The following is a 7,628-nucleotide window of genomic DNA, read 5'->3' as shown; positions in this document are numbered from 1 at the left end:
AACGGAGTAGGTGTACAGACAGGAGCACACTTTACCGGAGGGCGCCTGGGGATGAAGAGTTGTGGTGGCCAAATGGGGGATGCGGGGCGGGGAGGAGAGTGGCTGGCATTTGGCAAAGAGTGACACGGAGTGGCCATCCAGGCTTGTCTGAAAAGTGGGACTACGAGCCTGAGAGCGCCGACGGAGTCGATGGACATGGTCACTGCTGTGGGATGTCTCTTTTACCACGATGTAACACCAAAGCAAACCCCTGACCCGCTGGGTCGGAGAAGGCCTTGTGGGCAATTTAGAAAAGCCATGGCGTGGCCATTTGGAATACTTCCTGCCTCTCCGGGAATCAAAAATTAGAAAGGACCATGGGTTCTGTATTAACGTACCAAAGGCAGGCAGAATTTTAGCCTTTTAAAGCCTGCCCTGGCCCTATCTCAGCAAGGCAGTGGCACCCCAAGTTCCGTGACATTTCTGCACTCGGCGGCTGACTTCTTCAGCCATCTGTTGCGATGCCCCTGCCAGGTGGCCACTCACTCGCCCCTTCAGTTCAACCCTTGTACCAGAAAGTGTTGCCTTCTTCCTAACCCCTATGGGGGGACCGGGGGGTGACGTGTGTGGGGGGGGGTAGTGGAAATGGGCAGACCCCACAGGTGCAGCCTCTTCCAGGTCATAATGGGCCTGAGGCAGCGTGGGATTCCCCCGGAAGGGAGGCAGGGTGGCACTACGGCACCGAAGCCTGACGCCGGCGGCCACGTGGATGGTGGGGGACACGTTAGACCGCTGAGATGCAGCCACTGAGAGCCACCCCGCAGCAAGAGGTCTCTCTGGCAGAGCAGGCACTGAGTCCGCAAGTCAAGACAGCTGGGAGGCCTGGGAGACAGAGGCCCTGGATCTCAGGTCCCGGGGTGGGGGCGGGGGGCAGTGCCAGTGCCTGGAGAGAGAGAGAGCCCAGGCTCCAGAGGCCATGATGGGGCCTGGTGGGCAGGGCCGAGGAGGTCAAGGCCGGGTGTGGTGGGGTCCGGGATGAGGGGCTTGGGGTGACGGGCAGGGAGAACGACCCGTTCACTCAGACGTGCCCTCAGAGGAAGGCAGAGGTGCGTTTTGCCTTCCTCCGGCTAGTGGAACGCTCGGCATTTCTTTCCTTCAGAGCTGGGTTGAACCGGTGTGGCATCTGTTATAGTACGGAGTGCGAGACAGGACAACCTAGAGACCGAATTGAGCCAAGTCATGAGTCCACATTAGCTGGCCAGCGACCACCCCCTGCCCTGTTAGGGTACAGGTACAGAGAATGGCCCCGAGCCGAAAAAAGCAGGAAGGTTTCAGACTATCCTAAGCTAGAGCTCCGTGACTTTAGGCACGGCGGTTGAAACAACACTATACCACCTACTCCGCAGCTGTGTGGTCCGGGACCAGCCTCGGGCCCCCGTTTCGTTTCGGTTACAGTCTTTAAGCGAGCAGGTTTACAGAAACAGATAGCTCCAATTAAGGAACATTCTTTCAGGCGTTAAGCAAGCACAATCAATTTTACGACAGGCAGCTGGAAAGTTTAAACACTTAGTTACAAGTTAATTGCTTTGTTTTATCTCCGCAAGGTACGTATTTCCAATTACAGACATAGGTCAAGCGGACATCGGTCACCTAGCGAGCAAGCATAAGTTTTCAAGTGGGCCTTTACAGCGTCCAGACAGGCCTCGGTCCAGTTATTGTGCATTCTTTTTGACCACTTGGAAAGCTACTAGCACCGTTCCGGGCCTCACCTCACTCACGCGGAACTACAGAGTGATGACCTGGGGTGGGTGGGTGGGTGTGTGTGTGTGTGTGTGTGCTCCCTCCTGTGGTGGGAAGGGTGATCTGCTCGCCCACCCGGCGTGGTGTCCCCCACCCCTGCCCCATCTTGGCGTTTACAGAAAACAAACACGAACACAAGAGAGGGAGCCGGAGGAGGAGGAGGAACATATGCTGCTATCCAGGTTATCCTGGGAGGCTTCCTAGCCATTTCTGAGGAAACAGTGTCTCCTGGCTGTCTCCCGTAGTTTTATTTATTGACTTATTTATCTATTTTTCCTTTTGGCTTGAACCCATTCTTTTCGTTTCGGCATCTCATCTGACATCCTCTTCTGAGAGGAACCTGGAAACGTTTCCCCGTGTTGCATCTTTTCAGGCTCTGTACGACTGACGAGCATCGTCCCTCTTCAGTCACTGGGCTCTTTGCTAGCCAGGCCTTAATTCTCCACGTTGTAAACCCCAGATCGGATCTCCGCCCGGAGTCCTGTAGAGACCCACCGAATCGATGTTTGGACTGGGATGTCTCGTAGACCTTACCTATTAAAAACCGATCCAGGCCAGGCTTGGTGACTCACGCCTGTAATCCTAGGCCAAGGCGGGGAGGAGGACCGACCGCTTGAGGTCAGGAGTTCGAGACCTGCCTCGGCAAAAGCAAGACCCCCGTCTCTACCAAAAATAGAAAAAAATTAGCCGGGCATGGTGGCACACGCCTGTAGCCCCAGCGATTTGGGAGGCTGAGGAAGGAGGATCGCTGGAGCCCAGGAGTTTGAGGCTTCCAGTGAGTGAACTATGCCCTGCTCCCCCGCCACCCCTCCCCATCATCTCTAACGAAATGACAGTAAAATAAAATAAAATAAAATAAAGCTCAGAAAAAAAAAAAAAAAGTACTATGTAGTGAGACCGATCCTAAGAACACGGGGGCGGGGAAGGAAGTCACTACCACGGTATAAAATTGTATAAACGTTACCCGATTCTGTGTGCGTGCGTTTTCTGAGAAATGACCCCCTTTTGCTATGGGGCCGGGACTGGAGTCCCAGTTTGGGACCATAGGATTCCCCGCACTCGACTCCAGACTGATTCGACCTAGGGTTAGCTCTGTGTAAACACTCTTTAGACGTGGGTGTTTTATGGATTTCTGTCCTTCGGGAGAAACGACTGGCCCGGGTACAGGAGTGAGTGAATGTACCGACCGTCTTCTCCCATCTCTCTCTCTCTCTCTCTCTCTCTCCCTCCCACACACAGGCACACGCGCGCGCACACACACACACACACACACACACACGCCGTTTCCGGGAGCGCCCACTTCATGCGCTTCGGTCCACCGTGACAGATAGTCCAACTGTGAGATCATCGTGAGTGGCTGCGCCTAGGCCCCGCTCTGAACCTCTCCGTACTGTTCGTGTGTCTTCAGCAGGTCCTGCCTCCACCCGTGGCATCTAGCACGGGCCGATGGGTCCCTGTCCTCTCTCCCTGCCGTGGACGCCCCCCTCCGGCCCCCCGCCCCCGGGGGCTCTCTGGTCGACTAGTGGTGGGGAGTGTGCCCGAGGGCTGAGAGACGTGGTCCGAGAGGGGCCGGGAGGAGGCCTGCGACCCAGTGTGTACCCACTCCCGCCCCCACGCTCCCTCCCCCACGAGGGAGCCCGTCCTTTCCAGGCTGACACTTGGATCGGTGGATGACGGGGGTCACCTGGCGGCGGGCGAGCGTTATGGGAAAATCCGGTAGGCGTGTTGCGACGTCCTGCCACAGAGATGGCTCTGGCGACAGCCTCGGGCCGCCCCACCCTGGCCCCCCGGCCAGGCCCCGTGAATGTGTTCTCTCTGTCCCTGACTTCTTTCTTTGTTTCACCAGCCGGCGTGCTCTGAGAATGTGAAGTGTATCATAGTTCCACCCTGGGTTTCATGATCCTAAGATAGGAAGGGGTTTTATGATTCCACGACAGAAAGGTTTTCTCATCCTATCATCTCTCCCCCCCCCCCTTTCTTTCTTTCTCTTCCTCCTTCTGCCTTTTCTTTACTTCTTTGTTCTTTCCTTCTTTCAGTCTTCCTGTCTTCCTTCCTGCCTGCCTGCCTTCCTTCCTTCCGTATTTCTTTCCTCTCTTCCTTTCTCCTGTTATCCTGTGTTTCTATCTCTGTTTTTTCCATCTTTCTTCCCCCTTTCTACTTTCCTACCTTCTTTCTTTCTCATTCTCTCCTTTCTCTCTCCTTCCTTCTTCCTTTCTGTCTCTTTCTATACTGTCTCTCTCCTTCCTTCTCTCTATCTTTTTCTCTTTCCATCTTTCCGTGCTCTTTCTTTTTCTCTCTTAATTTCCTTTCTTTTTCTTTTCTTTCTTTCCCTCCTTCTGTCTCTGTCTGTCTTTCTTTCTTTCTTCTTTCTTTCTGCTTCCATCCTTCCTTCCTTTTTCTCATTCTCTTTCTTTCTGCCTGTCTTTTCTTTCCTTATTTCTTCTTTCCTTCTGTCTTTCTGTGTTTCCTATCTCCTTCCTCCCTTCCTTTTTCTTTCTTCCCCGTGCCCTCTTCCTGTCTTTTCTTATTTACTGTTTTCTTCTTTCTGACTTTCTCTCTCTGTTTCTCCGTCTCTTTTCTTTCTGTTCTTTTCCTTTCTCTCCCTTTCTCTCTTTCTGTTTCTGCCTGTCTGTCTCTCGGCTATGTTGTGGTCTGTGCAGAGACGGGTTTGGTGGACGATGTCGGTGGTCGGGCCGACCCATCCTTTCTTTGATCCCAGTGCTAGCCAGGCCGGGGCCTGCTTAGCTTCCAAGATCAGACGAGATTGGGCGCGTTCAGGGTGGCGTGGCCCTAGACTGACCCGTCATTTTTCGATGGCTTCCGTGGGGAGTAGGGGGACTGTGTTTGATGCCCCCGGGGGACCTTCTGGACTCTGAAATGATGGGCTCCAGAGGGTTGCCCCGTGTTTTGCAGCAGACCTCTGGTGGCTGGCGCCGGTTGTGGTCGGGCTCCACCTGGCGGCCGCTTTTCTACAAGTCTCTTGTCCTCTGAATCTTCGGTGCAGCAGGCAAAGCAGGGGACAGTCCCCGATGCGAGCGAGGCTGAGTTCCGGGAAGCAAGCAGCCTTCGCGGGGCCATCTGGTTCGTGCCGGGACGCCGGCTGGGACATCTGGGAGGCAGAGCTTGGGCCTGCAGGGCTGTGTGGCGGGAGGACGTTGTCGCCGCGCTTCCAGGCTCAGCCAGCCAGGCGGCTTGCGGGGCTGCCCGGGCAGGTCGACCAGCACGCTGTGGCCGCTTTGGAGACCCGACCCACCCCGCGGGGACAGGAAGGAGACGGCACACGCGGGCGGGAGAGGGGGGTGTCCGGCGACCGGCCGCCGTCCCGTGCATGCGTGTCCCTCTCCCTCGGCCTCGCCTTTCCCACCCATTTTCCCTGGTTCCCGCTCAGGAGGCAGGGACAGCCCTGTGAGTGGCACCCAGTCGTCCGTGGCTTCTTCCGAGTCCTACTCTGGGGGCGCGGACCGGGCCCTGGGTGGCGCGGGTGGCCGGCGAGGGCGACCCCTGTCGGCCCGCGGGCGCTCGTGGGCCGCGGCGGTCCCGTCCCGATGTTTTCTCCTCCACAAGTCCCCGTGCTGGGGCCGGGGACTGGGGCCGGGGACCGGGCCCTGGGTGGCCCTGGGTGGCGCGGGTGGCCGGCGAGGGCGACCCCTGTGGGCCCGCGGGCGCTCGTGGGCCGCGGCGGTCCCGTCCCGATGTTTTCTCCTCCACAAGTCCCCGTGCTGGGGCCGGGGACCGGGCCCTGGGTGGCCCTGGGTGGCCGGCGAGGGCGACCCCTGTCGGCCCGCGGCCGCTCGTGGGCCGTGGCGGTCCCGTCCCGATGTTTTCTCCTCCACAAGTCCCCGTGCTGGGCCCTGGGTGGCGCGCGTGGACGGTGAGGGCCTCCCTGGCCCTCTACGCCACGGGGGCCGACCAGATGTCCCTGAGTGCCCCTTGTCTGCTGGCGCTGGGGACCTGCTGGGGACAGGTGGCCGTGTCGAGTGTCGTGGGGGCAGGCGTGTTCAAGTGGCTCGGTCCCCGTCTTCCTGCGCGGTGTTTTTGATCACCTCATATCGTCATCTTCCGCCTGCAGGTTAGTACTGACACGCTGTCCTTCGGCGACTGTCGCTGGAGGGGTTGGGCCTCCGCACGCGGACAGGGTTCTGGGTTCCTGGGGATCCAGCGCCCTGCCCTGTTCCCTTTGAGCTGACCGCCTGGGCCCGCGCGCCGGCTCTAGGGCGTCGGAGTGTCCCGACGGTGGTGCCCGCCTCTCGCGTTGGTCTCTTGTCCCCTCGAGAGACGGCACCCGGGGGAGGGGGGGAGGTTTGCGGCAACCTTCCCCCTTACCCCGCTGGCTCTGTGCCGTTGCGTGTCAGGCGGTCCTCGTCTTTGGGTTGTGCTTGGGAGGCGGGGCTGGCGAGGCTGAAGCGGGCTCCTCCGATCGCTGTCCTCGCCGGTCTGACTGACCTCCCCCAACCCTCCCCGTCCTCGGGGCCTGATCGATGTGGTGACGTCGCGCTCTCCCGGGCCTTGAGCCGCGTGCCAGGCGAGGGACGGTCCATTCATGGTGAATGGTGGCCGCTCTTCTCGTTCTGCCCGCGGGCACCTCACCTCTCCTTCCCCGCCTGTGGGCGGTGCGTGGGAGGCGCGGGTGCGAGACTATCCGGCCCGACCGCGGTCGCCCCGCCCTCGGCCTCGTGGCGTTGGCGGGGGGTCGTGAGTCCTCTTGACGCAGCGGGCAGCCCTCGCTCGCCCTGTGTGGCTGTTGCCTGGCCGGGGTCCCCCCTGCCCGCGACGGACGGGTGCGGGGCCGTGCCGCCCGCCCGGTCGCGCGCCCCGTTTGGCGCGCGGCTGCTGGGTCTGTGTGGCCCTTTTGTGGTGCCCCCGGAGCGCACCGGGTTGTTCTCCAAGGTGCCCGAAACCGAGCGGTGGTTGTCGTCCTCGTTCCCGGCGTCCCCCCTCTGGTCGCCGCTGCAGCGTCTGCTGCGTTGGGTACACCCTCGAGCAGCGTGCTTGGGGTTGGGGGGGTCGAGGCGGGCAAGCCTAGAGGCATCCTCCTGCGCTGCGTGGGCGGGCGGGGGGCGTTGTCTCGGCGTCCCCACGATGTGTGCGTGGCGGACTTCGAAAGGCGAGCGCACGGCTTGTGCTCTTCCCACCCTGCCCGAGGGGGGGGTGGTTGCACGGTCGTGTGGGCGATCGTGGTGGGGCTGGGCCGGCGACGTGGTGCCGGCCGGCCCCGTGGGGGGCCTCTGCCACCGGCCTGGTCTGCCTCGGTGACCCCTCTCCCATACCGACGGGGGAGTGTTCCCCTCGAAGTGAGGGGGCTTTTGGACCAGGGGCCCCGACCGCGAACGCTCAGGAGTCGCCAACCGTGCGTGTTTTGCCCCATGCCGCAGACCCCCCCCACACCTCCCCCAGGGCGTGCCTGAACGCCTCCGCCCAGGGCCCTTACGGGGGCGACCGGGGGTCGGGGGCGATCCACCTTCGGCGAGAAAGCGTCTTCTCTAGCGATCATGGAGGCGTGTCCTCTTCTGGGGTTTGTCGGATCCCCCAGCCCGCCGCCTCTCTGCGCGTCGTCAGCCGCCGCCCCTGCGGCTGCCAGTTGTGCGTGGGCAGAGTTCCCTCCTCCCCTGCCGTGGGGGGGAGCGGTCCGCCGGCCCCCGCGGTGGGGGCCGAGTGCCACTCTTCGCCTAACGTGGTCCGCGCCTCCCCCCTGAACTCTGGGGGAGGGTCACGCCGGGCCGGGCCGGCGTTCCAGCTGTGAAGGGCGCCCGCGTGTGTGCGCTGCGTGCCCCGGCCGCGGGTCGCCCCGGTGTGCGCTGGGGGAAGGGGGTGGTGGTGCGGCCCGTCTCGCGCCCCCTCCCCATCCCCTG

The sequence above is a fragment of the Eulemur rufifrons genome, unplaced genomic scaffold, assembly GCF_041146395.1.
Source record: "Eulemur rufifrons isolate Redbay unplaced genomic scaffold, OSU_ERuf_1 scaffold_273, whole genome shotgun sequence".
Classification (NCBI taxonomy): domain Eukaryota; kingdom Metazoa; phylum Chordata; class Mammalia; order Primates; family Lemuridae; genus Eulemur; species Eulemur rufifrons.
Note: the sequence above shows the minus strand (reverse complement) of the source record.